Source organism: Bufo bufo, chromosome 6 (assembly GCF_905171765.1).
Source record: "Bufo bufo chromosome 6, aBufBuf1.1, whole genome shotgun sequence".
NCBI classification, from domain to species: Eukaryota; Metazoa; Chordata; class Amphibia; order Anura; family Bufonidae; genus Bufo; species Bufo bufo.
In genome coordinates, this window is record NC_053394.1 from 247115167 (window position 1) to 247128181 (window position 13015).

A 13015-nucleotide genomic window follows, 5' to 3' on the forward strand; every position below is an offset into this window, starting at 1 on the left:
AAGCAGGAGAGGTAAGTGTTTTTTTTATTTTATTTTATTTGCACTGGGGGCTGATGGCTGACCTGGGGGACATGGGGCTGACCTGGGGGACATGGGGCTGACATGAGGGACATGGGGCTGACATAAAGGGGCTAATGGGGGTCTTATGGCTGACATGAGGGGCTAATCAGTGCTGACATGAGGGGCTAATGGGGGGCTTATGGCTGACATGAGGGCTAATGGCTGACATGAGGGGCTAATGGGGGGCTTATGGCTGACATGAGGGCTAATGGGGGGCTTATGGCTGACATGAAGGGCTAATGGGGGGCTTATGGCTGACATGAGGGGCTAATGGGGGGCTTATGGCTGACATGAGGGGCTAATGGGGGGCTTATGGCTGACATGAGGGGCTAATGGGGGGCTTATGGCTGACATGAGGGGCTAATGGGGGGCTTATGGCTGACATGAGGGGCTAATAGGGGGCTTATGGCTGACATGAGGGGCTAATGGGGGCTTATGGCTGACATGAGGGGCTAATGGGGGGCTTATGGCTGACATGAGGGGCTAATGGGGGCTTATGGCTGACATGAGGGGCTAATGGGGGGCTTATGGCTGACATGAGGTGCTAATGGGGGGCTTATGGCTGACGTGAAGGGCTAATCGGGGGCTTATGGCTGACATGAGGGGCTAATGGGGGCTTATGGCTGACATGAGGGGCTAATGGGGGCTTATGGCTGACATGAGGGTATAATGGGGGGCTTATGGCTGACATGAGGGGCTAATGGGGGCTTATGGCTGACATGAGGGGCTAATAGGGGGCTTATGGCTTACATGAGGGGCTAATGGGGGGCTTATGACTGACATGAGGGGCTAATAGGGGGCTTATGGCTGACATTGGGGGGCTTATGGCTGACATTGGGGGGCTTATGGGTGACATTGGGGGGCTTATGGGTGACATTGGGGGGCTTATGGCTGACATTGGGGGGGTTTATGGCTGACATTGGGGGGGTTTATGGCTGACATTGGGGGGGTTTATGGCTGACATTGGGGGCTGATAGATGGCTAAAGGTTTGGGGGTTGATCTGAGCCATTGGGGGTCTGATCTGAGGTCTGATTAACATTGGGGGTCTGATTGCTGGTCTGACCTGAGGTGTAATGAAAAATAATTTTTTCTTATTGTTCTCCTCTAAAACTAGGTGCATCTTATAGGGCGAAAAATACGGTACAGTGCAGCAGAGACCAGTGCAGCAGAGACCAGTGCAGCAGAGACCAGTGCAGCAGAGACCATAGTCAGTTTATATAGTCATTATATAGTGTTATATATTTTAATATGCACCTTGTGTTTTGTTATGCGCGTGAATCAGTCAGCCCCCCCCCACCCCCTAAGCCCCGCCCCAGAACCCACGCCACCTCCCCCCCACCCGGTCCCTGGGAAAATTGTCTTGCATGTCCTTGGTGCAAAAAAGGTTGGGGACCACTGCCATAGGGGACAGGAGCCTGAAAACTAGCTGCCATATAATATGCTAGCTAAACAGGGGCTGTTGCTGGTATGAGGTTTGGCTTGTTAGGTGTGTTGCACAATATGATAGTTATTGCTGTTGTGGTCTGCAATCTCCTGAAAATGCCCCTTTGTATGATAAATATATAAAGAAGCTACATGTTGACCACTATATACATGTTGACCTAATAATTAAAGTTATACTGACCTTGAACCTTTGCATGCTGAAACTACATATGAAGACTACCTGATGGTGCAGCAGGTGACCGGTAGTTGCATCCAACAAACTGTTAAAAGAGGAGAGAAAAACAGTCATGAGGCATTCCAGAAATGATACAAGTAAAAAGCGCCCTGCCACCGCCCCCTAGTTGCAAACCCCAACCGCTCTCCTTCCCTACAGGACAAAGATCCCTTCTTCTGCCATTGTAGCCCGCTGCTAATGGCGATCCCCAGCAAAAATGCATACAGTAGAGGATGCCCACAGCGGACCACAAGCGGACCACAAGTACCACAATAGACATCCTACACAAAATAGCAATTATGTTGATGGGATAACCAATACAACAATATAAAAACAACGGGCTACAAGTGCAGGATTTGCTCCCCTGTATACACATGCACAACTGCATATGGGTTTGAGCACTTCCACGCCATTTTTTCTGTCGGTTTGTCTATAGAGATGCTTGGAGGTGTGTAAACTCCAATTTAAATGAGCCTGTTTTCCACCCACAGGCTGCATTTAGGTGCACCTGCAAGGCCTTGGCCATATCAGCCAGTCTTGAGTCGGACTCAGACTCCTGCCTCCTCCCATTGCAAGCATGGCTACATGTTGGAGGTAACTGGTGAGTTTGCTATGAGTCGGACCTTACGCTCCTGTAATTTGCCCACTTGCTCCATGATATTGTTATATTGGCTATCCCACCCACATAATTGTTATCTTGTGTAGGATGTCTATTGTGGTACTTGTGGTCCTCTGCGGGCATCCTCCACTGTATGCATTTTTGCTGGGGATCGCCATTAGCAATGGGCTACAAGTGCAGGATTTGCTCCCCTGTATACACATGCACAACTGCATATGGGTTTGAGCCAGGGGCGTAGCTAGAAATGACTGGGCCCCATAGCAAAAAAAAATTATGGGCCCCCCCCTCCCGGATCTCCCACCCCCGCATACCTATCGGACCTCCCACCCCAACATCCCCACACCACACTATTAAAGGGATTCTGTCATCAGATTTAACCCCTCTAACCTAAACATATGCTCATGTCCAGACTAATAAGAAGAATCCTAAGCTGGCCTTATTAAACCTCACTGTGGCTCTATTTGCCCAAAAAACTGGTTTTTATAACCTGTCAATCACTTACTTAAGGTGCCCAAGGTGAGGTCCGTTAATACAGGGTGCCCGACCACACCCCTTGCTGTCCGTTGCCCAGCGCCGCCTTCCCTGTCTTCAGTGCCGCCTTCTACAGCTCAGCGCCGCCTCCGCAATCCTCCCCGTCCCAGACAGCAAGGGGTGTGGTCGGGCACCCTGTATTAACGGACCTCTCCTTGGGCACCTTAAGTAAGTGATTGACAGGTTATAAAAACCAGTTTTTTGGGCAAATAGAGCCACAGTGAGGTTTAATAAGGCCAGCTTAGGTTTCTTCTTATTAGTCTGGACATGAGCATATGTTTACGTTAGAGGGGTTAAATCTGACAGAATCCCTTTAAATAATGCAGCTGCGCCTCCCAGGCTTGAGCAGGTATATGTGTGAATATGGATTAGGGAAGATGCTGAGATCTGGCTGTACCTCACTTTGAGGTACAGCCGGATCTCAGCATCTTCCCTATTCACACATATACCTACTCAAGCCTGGCAGGCGCAGCTGCATTATTTAATAGTGTGGTGTGCGCCCCCCCCCACCAACATAATAAACATTGGTGGTGCAGTGCCCCCCCCAACACCCCAGTATAATAAACATTGGTGGCGCAGTGCGCCCCCCCAACATAATAAACATTGGTGGCGCAGTGCGCCCCCCCTCCCTAGTATAATGAACATATAAACATTGGTGGTGCAGTGCCCCCCCAACACCCCAGTATAATAAACATTGGTGGCGCGGTGCGTCCCCCCCCGAACATAATAAACATTGGTGGCGCAGTGCGCCCCCCCTCCCTAGTATAATAAACATATAAGCATTGGTGATGCAGTGCCCCCCCCCCAACACCCCAGTATAATAAACATTGGTGGCACAGTGCGCCCCCCCAACATAATAAACATTGGTGGCGCAGTGCGCCCCCCCCTGCCTAGTATAATAAACATATAAACATTGGTGGTGCAGTGCGCCCCCCCCCCCAACACCCCAGTATAATAAACATTGGTGGCGCAGTGCGCCCCCCCCCCCCTCCCTAGTATAATAAACATAGAAACATTGGTGTGCAGTGCCAATGAGGGTTAAAAAAATAAATAAAAATTAACTCACCACCTCCAATTGATCGCGTAGCAGCCGGTCTCCTGTACTTTCTTCAGGACCTGTCAAAGGACCTGTGGTGATGTTACTGAGCTCATCACATGATACATCACATGATCCATCACCTTGGTAATGGACCATGTGATGGAGGCTGGAGCTCAGTGACGTCACCACAGGTCCTGAAGAAAGAACAGGAGACCGGCAGCAGCTACGCGATCAATTGGAGGAGGTGAGTTCATTTTTTATTTTTATTTTTTAACCCTCATTAGCACTGCCCACCAATGTTTATATGTTTATTATACGGGGGGGGGGGGGGGCCGCACTCAATGTTTATTATACTGGGGGGGGGCGCACTCAATGTTTATTATACTGGGGGGGGCCGCACTCAATGTTTATTATACTGGGGGGGGCCGCACTCAATGTTTATTATACTGGGGGGGTGCACGCCGCACTCAATGTTTATTATACTGGGGGGCCGCACTCAATGTTTATTATACTGGGGGGGGGGGGCGCACTCAATGTTAATGAAGATAACTGACCTGTTAATACAAATGCAGGAGGCGGGTGCCGGAATCAAATAGCGGCACCCGACCTCTATGACAGGGAGCGGCACCTAAGGGGTTAACTGCCGCTGATCGCAGCTCCCTGTCATAGAGGTCGGGTGCCGCTATTTGATTCCGGCACCCGCCTCCTGTATTTGTATTAACAGGTCAGTTATCTTCATTGGTGGCGCAGTGGCCACAGCCCCTCCCCTGTCCCTCTTCTTATTGGCCGCGGCGGCAGCAGCACAGGGGGGAGGGAGAGACCATCTGGAGCCCTGCCCCTATCACAGCGCCACGCCTGGCCCACTCGCCACATTTTTATTTTTTTTATCCTCAGTCGCGGCGGGCCCCCAGTGGCGTAGGGCCCCATAGCCATTGCTATGGCTGCTATGGTGATCCCTACGCCACTGGTTTGAGCAGCACTTCATTTTTTCTGTTGGTCAAAAAGTTTGCATAATGGCTGTGCTTCTTTGTACTATCATAACTCTGAAGGAATCTGTCTTTTTTGGGCTTTCCTAATGTCGTTTCTAGCCATGTTATTCCTTGTTTTAGTTGCTCAGCTAGATGCATTTCATTCCAAAGCAGGGGGCATATCCCTTCTGTGAAATCTGCCAGGACCGTATTGCTGTGACGTCCCACTATGTTCGTATTCAGCCACAAAGCTCACAGAACAGATAAGGAGGGGGAAATCACACTTACGGCTCCTGCGAGTTCAGACACAGCGTAGAAGCAGTTATTTTATCAGGCTCAGGATCTCAGTTCTGACACACACCCACTTCCTCTCTGACAATCTCTGTTACTAAGGACTGATCTTGCCTGACAACAGGGAGTGGACTGCAAATTACGTTAGTTTCACACTAGCGGTAGACCTATCCAGCAGGCTATTCTGGCAGGGAGCCGGCTGCTGGAGATGTTTGGATTTGACTTTGCTGGAAGCTGCCTGAAGGCCCACTGGCCCCATTAACTATAATGGGGTCTGGTGGAGATCCGGCTGCAACCTGGCAAAGAATTGGCCAAACTAAAACTGCTGCTGTTTGGGCAACTGATTTTCTATTTCCAGTATGCTTGTTGTGTTTTAATTCCAGTGTCTCTTTCTCTCTGATTAAAGGTGGCATTCACAGCCTATCTGACAGACATGATTTGTAGCCTATGATAAAGTCTTGCAGAAAAATACAAAACTACAGACACTCTAGTGAGCATTGGTCAACCATATGTTCAACCAACTGTAAGGCAAATAGAATGTATTAAATGTTTCCTTTCTTCTTTTAAAGTTAGATTAAGGGATTCACTTAAAATCACTTAGAGAAACTATGATATGAACCTCAGTTTCTAAATTAAATTTTCCTATAGTACCTAAAACTAAAAAATGGATCCTTTTTTGGTGTTTGATAGCTTAGTTTGATGGTGGAGTCTCCAGTCAGCCCCACATTATATTTATTGCCCATGGTACACAAAAATGCCACCAGTCCACCGGGACGACCGATCGTCTCGGGGATTGGTGGATTGTGTGCCAATATTGGGAAATTCATAGATTTTTATCTTAAGGGCTGTGTGGAGACCTTGCCATCCTTTGTGCAGGACACATCTGATATGCTGAGGCGATTGGATGGGTTGTGCCTGGAGGATGATATGCTTCTGGTCACCTGCGACGTGGAGTCCCTGTACACGTCGATATGCCACGACCAGGGTCTGAGGGCGTCTAGATACTTTCTCACAATGACGAATCTGGACGATGATCTGATTGAGTTGATTTTGAGGTTATTGGAATTCTTATTAACTCATAATTATTTTATTTTTAAGGATCGCTTCTTCCTGCAGCTCCAGGGGACTGCGATGGGGGCGCCTTGTGCGCCCTCGTATGCAAATTTGTTCCTGGGGCTGTGGGAGGGAGAAATCGTCCAGAATTCGGTGGGCTTTGACGCGGCTCAGCTCTGGTCGAGGTATATCGACTATGTGTTTTTCATCTGGCAGGGCTCCACGTCGCAGTTGGATAACTTCTTGGCCGCCCTCAATGTTAATGAGTTTAATATCAGGCTCACTTGGAAGTACAGCCCAATTGAGGTGGACTTCCTTGATATTATAATTAAAAAGGAGAATAGGGGTATGGTAGCGACAGATGTGCATAGGAAACCCACGTCGGTGAATGCATTGCTGCATGCCACCTCATCACACTACCCCAAGGTAATACAGGCCATACCGAAAGGCCAATTTATGAGGATGAGGCGTATATGCTCCAAAGAGGAGAGGTTTGAACAACAATCTTCAGACCTCAAGCAAAACGCTTCCTAGATAGGGGATACCAGATGGGGGTGGTGACAAAGGGTTATGAGATGGCCAAAACCAAGACGAGGGAGGCCTTACTGTGTAGAAAAAAGCCATTTGAGAAATCTAAAGATGGCTCAGTTAGATTCATCACTCCCTTTAACAATGAATGGCGAAGAATGCAGGAGATAATGAAAAGGCATTGGTCAGTGTTGATGACTGACAGGGATCTGTAGTCATCTCTACCCAATTATCCCCAAATTACTTGGAGAAGGTCCAGAACCCTGAAGGACATGTGACGAGGAGTCATTATGTAGCTGATATTCCCAAAGGTATCTTTGGGGGCAAAGGTCCCCCATGGGGTTCGAGAGCTTGTGGGAAATGTGCTGCATGTACATACATGGAACGTTCCACCACTTTCTATGACGCCTCCGGGGACGCGGGGTTTAAGATCGTTCATTATATAACCTGCACCACTGAGAGAGTCGTATACTGGCTAACTTGTCCGTGCTGATTGATTTATATCGGCATGACAACAAGAGCCTTGAAAACTCGGATATTGGAACATTCCAGCAAAATCCGCACAGCCTCACAATGTAAAGACCAGGACGTGGATGAATTACAATCTGTTCCACGGCATTTCCTTAAGTGCCACAATAGTGATCCGAGTGTCCTGAGGGTAAGAGGGATTGACAGAGTGAGGCTGGGGGTACGAGGTGGTGACGCTAAGAAAGCGTTACTACAGAAGGAAACGAAGTGGATTACTGTGTTAGATACAGTGGTTCCAAGTGGGTTAAACGAGTATAATAGCTTCAAGTCCTTTTTGTAAGACGTGAATTTTATTATGGGCATATAAGTGTTTTCCTTTATATGTATGTGTCTAATTTTCCATTTTTGTTTAGATTTAAGATGGAGTAAGATTGGATGGTAGACAACCACGAACCATAAGAAAGTCTGTTAATTGCATGACGTGATTTGAGAGGGAGATATGGGGCATTCCCATAATGGACCCCTATTGAGCATTCCCACAATGGACCCCGATTGAACACTCTTCATGGGACTGTCATTCATCATCAGAGGAAGCACCCTGTACATTTTTTGGCACTATTATGATTCTATATTTTTGGTCACGTCAAAATCGATGATGAATATAGATTATGTATTTTATACACTTTGGGTTTTATTTTTATAGGATGGATGTTCCATCATCATGGGTGGTCTAGTCCGCCCTTAGGTGGACAGCTTACCCATATATTTGTTATTTCCATGCGGCTGTGGTGGAGCCCACCCCCCACTGCGCACGGCGGACAGGTCAAGTCCGCCAGGTGGATTGGCTTCTCTGCTGTAGCCCACTGGGGGGTGGGTGCACCAGCAGCATTATATTCAGCACCAGGTTGGGGCATCACCAGGCATATTGTCCATCTGATGGGGGACTGGGCCACCCAATGGGTGGGTCTTTCCCATCCTCTTTTGGACATATGCCTCACTTATTTATAGTGGGGGCGGATGTGACCCACCACTGGCGGTTGCGGCGCAGCTGATTCCTAGGTTTAACCTGGGATCAGTCGCCCTGCAGCCAGCTATTGGGGGTTGGACTCGCTCACCATGTAATGCACTCTTTATATATTTGACAATTATTATAGACATGAAACATCACTGTCATTATAAAAGGTATCTTAGCACATACGCACTTTATTCCTCTGCACGGAGGTTTTGGTGAAATGTAAAGATTATGCATTTATTCGGTGATTTGGATTTGTGCCTTCCCTGTATGAATTGATGAGAGGATGCCCTCCCTCCCTCCCCCTTCCCTCTCCCCATAACTTAATTATGGTAATGTAAATATATATTTTTCCATGAGATCTTGAGATTATATTTGTATTCTGTATTTTATAAATTGATCTATGAGCTGATATGAAGATAATTGAGAGGTGTGTTGAGTTATAGATAATTAGCTATAGTCCGATTGGTGGTTGCTTATAGTAGTTGTATTTAGGACCTGGGAGCATATCAGCTATGGCTGAAGGACCTGGGAGATGGTCACATGTCCATGACATCAGGACCATGGGACCAGATAGCAATCATATGATTCCTTCTCCCTATAACTTAATCATGGTAATGCAAAAATATATATTCTTCTATGAGATGATTCTGTTATTATATTTGTATTTTATAAATTGATCTATGAGCTGATATAAAGATAATTGAGAGGTGTTTTGAGTTATAGATAATTAGCTTTAGCTGTATACAGGACCTGGGAGTATTTTAACTATGGTTGAAGGACCTGGGAGATGGTCACATGTCCATGACATCAGGACCATGTGACCAGGTAGCGATTATGTGATTGGCTGACATATGTGCTGTGTGATTGCCACCCGGAAGTGCTGGAATCAGGTTGCATTTTAATGACCAGGAAGCACTGAAGGAGGCTGTCTCACAACATGAACACCTTTGGTACAGATGATGATGGTTAGTGATAATTAATCCCTCCTCTTTAGCCTTTATATGCCCAAATCTGTCTTAGTGTGTTTGTACCTCCTGACGAAGCCTACGTGGCGAGACACGTGTTGAGGTCGAAGCAGTGGGGGAACCGTGTCACCATTTTTCCGCAGCAACATGGGTAGGTAACATGGTATCTGGATTAGGGTGGGACTAGTGATTTACAGTTATTGTTATATGCCATCTTTATGAATAGTATTGCACCGTCCAATTACACCCTATAGCATCCATTGCTGGGACGCTGTGAATAAGAGCTAGGTAGTTGTTCAACACTAGGGGACAGCAATTGCACCCGCAACTACTCCAATATTCACAGCTTCTGTTAATTGTCTGTTACCTGCTGTATATGGTCACATTATCCCCCATTGTGATTCTCCACATTGCAGAGCCCTTTTGTGGCCCAGTCTCCATGTTCTGTCCCTTTTGAGTCTCACCTGTAATGTCCATGTGATTTATAATTAATGAAATGAGATTTTTTTACCTTGTTAAATCCTTGCTCTTTTTTTGTACAAGCTTAGTTTACTTGCACATTGCGCATCCCATTCATTTCAGGGTAAAGATTTGCATTACTCCGAGTCCTAACTTCACATAAGCAAGTTTTCCATCAAGATGCGTTCCGTTTTGAGAACAGACAGCATCGAGACTGAATCCTGACCCATTAAATTCAATAGATATGTGCACGCATCATTTTTCACTGATCATCTTTGCTTTCAGGAGTTCACAGCATGTGCTATATTGTCTGTTTTTTACGCAGCCCTTGCTCTAAAGAAATGAATGGGGCGGGATAAAAAAAAAATAAGGCATCTAAACGCAATGCGTTTTTCAGTGATGGTTGCTAGGAGATGTTGATTGTTATTTTTCGGTTTTTCTTCACATGCGTAAAAAAGGATATAAAATAGATGTTATCCTGATTGAAAAAAAAAAAAATGAAGCGCAATGCAATCTCTGAAAAAAACTGTCAGTTTCCATGCAAAACCATCAGTTTTTCACTGAACAGACCCTACCACAGTCCGTATCATTTATGGGATAGAGGCCTTACTTAAGGGCCCTTTACACGGGCTGAGAATTGATAAGATGTGTAACAGTACTGCCAATCACCCGATGAACAAGCAAAACACTCATTCATCGAGTAATTGGATCATTAGTGCAGCACAAAAATCCTGTAGGGTTTGTATGGGGAGGAGCAATGACATTAGCGATCGCTCCTCCCCATACTCTGGAGGAGGTGGAGGAGATCGCTGCATGTAAATGCAGTGGTCTCTTCCGCTAGCAATCAGCAGATTGTTGGGAAGGAACACTTCCTTCCCAACAATCTGCTTGTACATTGTCCCGTGTAAAGGGACCTTAAGAGAGAAAGAGTGATAGCTTAAAGTAACTTCACTACCTTATCTAAACAGAGAATTACAACCTTTTGGTGTGTCTCTAGAGCAAACTTGCTAGATAAGAAAGTTGTGTGATCACAAATAGGGATAAGCGAACCCGTGGAAGTTCAATGGGGACAGGAACTTTACTTTATTATGTTCCGTTATAACATGGTTATAACGGAAAATAGCATTCTTAAGACAGAATGCTAAATAAAATGGCCATTGAGGGGTTAAAAATAATTTTAAAAAACTCACTTCATCCACTTGATTGCGCAGCAAATAACCCCTAAAAATACACTACACAGCTACTAATAGTAGAAAACGAGTTTATTGTACAATACATGTATATGTGGCTATACAGACACAGGACAAAAAACAAGGACTACATAAACTTTGTCAATAAATAATTGCAGATAATCCCAAACACTCCCAGGCTACCTGCAAGAGAGAATCTCACTATACAGGTATATAAAGTGCACAGTGCATAAAGGAGAAAGTAACCAAGGGACAATCAACTGCCATTTGTATACAGACCGGTGTAGTCCAGGCCCCGAAGCAACGTTTCACTGTCGCTTCCTCAAGGGGTATAGATGGACTGTGCTCTGTGGTCTTAAAAACCCCCTATGATTAGGGGAATGAATGCTAAACACCTGAGTCGAGAGGGCTACTAGCCAATCGAATACAAGCTGGCATGATTGACAGGTATTATGTGTCATGTGATGTCACATCCAATCATAATGTGTGCCGCTTACAATAAAAAATTTGAACCAAAGTGTATATAGGTAGCAGGGGGGAGGAGTCGGAGCCGTGTATGTTCGCGGCGGAGCGCCCGCGTCACACAGGACATGGGACACATCCGCAACAAAAGACCTTCCACTCCAGCTCCGCCCCCATCACATGGTGAACTTAATCAAGCCACTATTGGTTGAAACGTGACACATGATGAGATCATGTGATCCAAAGGTCCTAGAGTAAGTAGTAAACAGATAACTACCATAATATAATATTAGTAATAAAAAGGTGCCATAAAATGTGACATGAACAGAAAACCCCCTATGACATACATAAGGCATAAAAGCGATATTGACAGATGAATAATATGATATGATAAAATAATAAAATAAAACATAAAGGCAAAAAAGGTGGTGGAGGGTGCAAAAAAAAAGTGAATAAACATGCAAAGTGACTGTGCAAACGTGCAAGGTGCAAAAGAGTGCAAGGTGAAGAGTGAACATATGCCATGAATACATAAAAATACATAATGAATACATGTGAAACTTATAAATTTTTATATGGTGGATGGCAAAAAACATCAATATTTATGTGTGTATAAAACAGCATATAACCAACTGCAATCGAAATCATACAGAATAAAAGTTATTACAGTATAAGGGTATAGCTTAGTCCAAACAAGAGGAAGTGTGTGTAGGTTCTGCAGTCATCAATCACTAACTCTTGACTCAGGATCTAGAAACAAAAAAGAGATAGACAAAGAAATTACAACTGATGACAATGATTAATCATTATTAACATAAAAACAGTACAACATAAGATACATGGCTGTTACATCATGATGAAAAAAGACCAAAACTGTTAAAAAGATTGATTAAAAATAGAGCACATCCCAAGATTAGATGTACATAACTATAGAACAAGAACGCCCAGAAATATAAAGATTTAGGGAAGATTACACAATGCAAATATTTAAGTGTTCAGAAAAGGGGCAAAGCTAAGACCCTCATTGAGGCCCAGGGGAGTTACTGTATTTAACCTAAAAATCCACTTTGCTTCCCTTTGAGCTAACAACCTCTTCCAATCCCCTCCCCTCACTCCGATTAGAATCCTATCAATACCTGTTACCTTCAAAAGAGTTCCATCACTGCCATGATGGATCTTGAAGTGTCGAGGAATCATCTCCAGGTTCGATAGGTCATCTTCATCCCTGGATACATTGATCCCTAAGACATGTTCTCGGGTACGTTTTTCAGCTCCCTTGAAGTCATGCCTACATAGAGAAAGTTACACGGACACACTGCCACATATACAACCCCCATCGTGGTGCATGAAATAGTATGGGTAATATTATGGATTTTCTGTCCAGTACCATCTGAAAAGGTTGTTGTACGCTCAATATTTGGGCAGGCTACACAATTCCCACATAGGCAGCAACCCCATTTCGGTCCTTTGGAATAGTCTAGTTGGATTCTTGCCTTGATGGTGACTGTGTACCAACATATCCTTCAACTTCCTTTCCCTTCTGTATGTCACTGAGAGGTGAATTGGTAGATACTTGCACAGAGTTTGGTCCATGCAAAGAATGTTCCAGTGTCTGTCCAAAATGGAAGTCAGTTGTTTATATCCTGAGTTATAGGTGGTAATGAACCGTACCATATCATGTTTGCTTCCTTGCCGTTTGATCGCGCAGC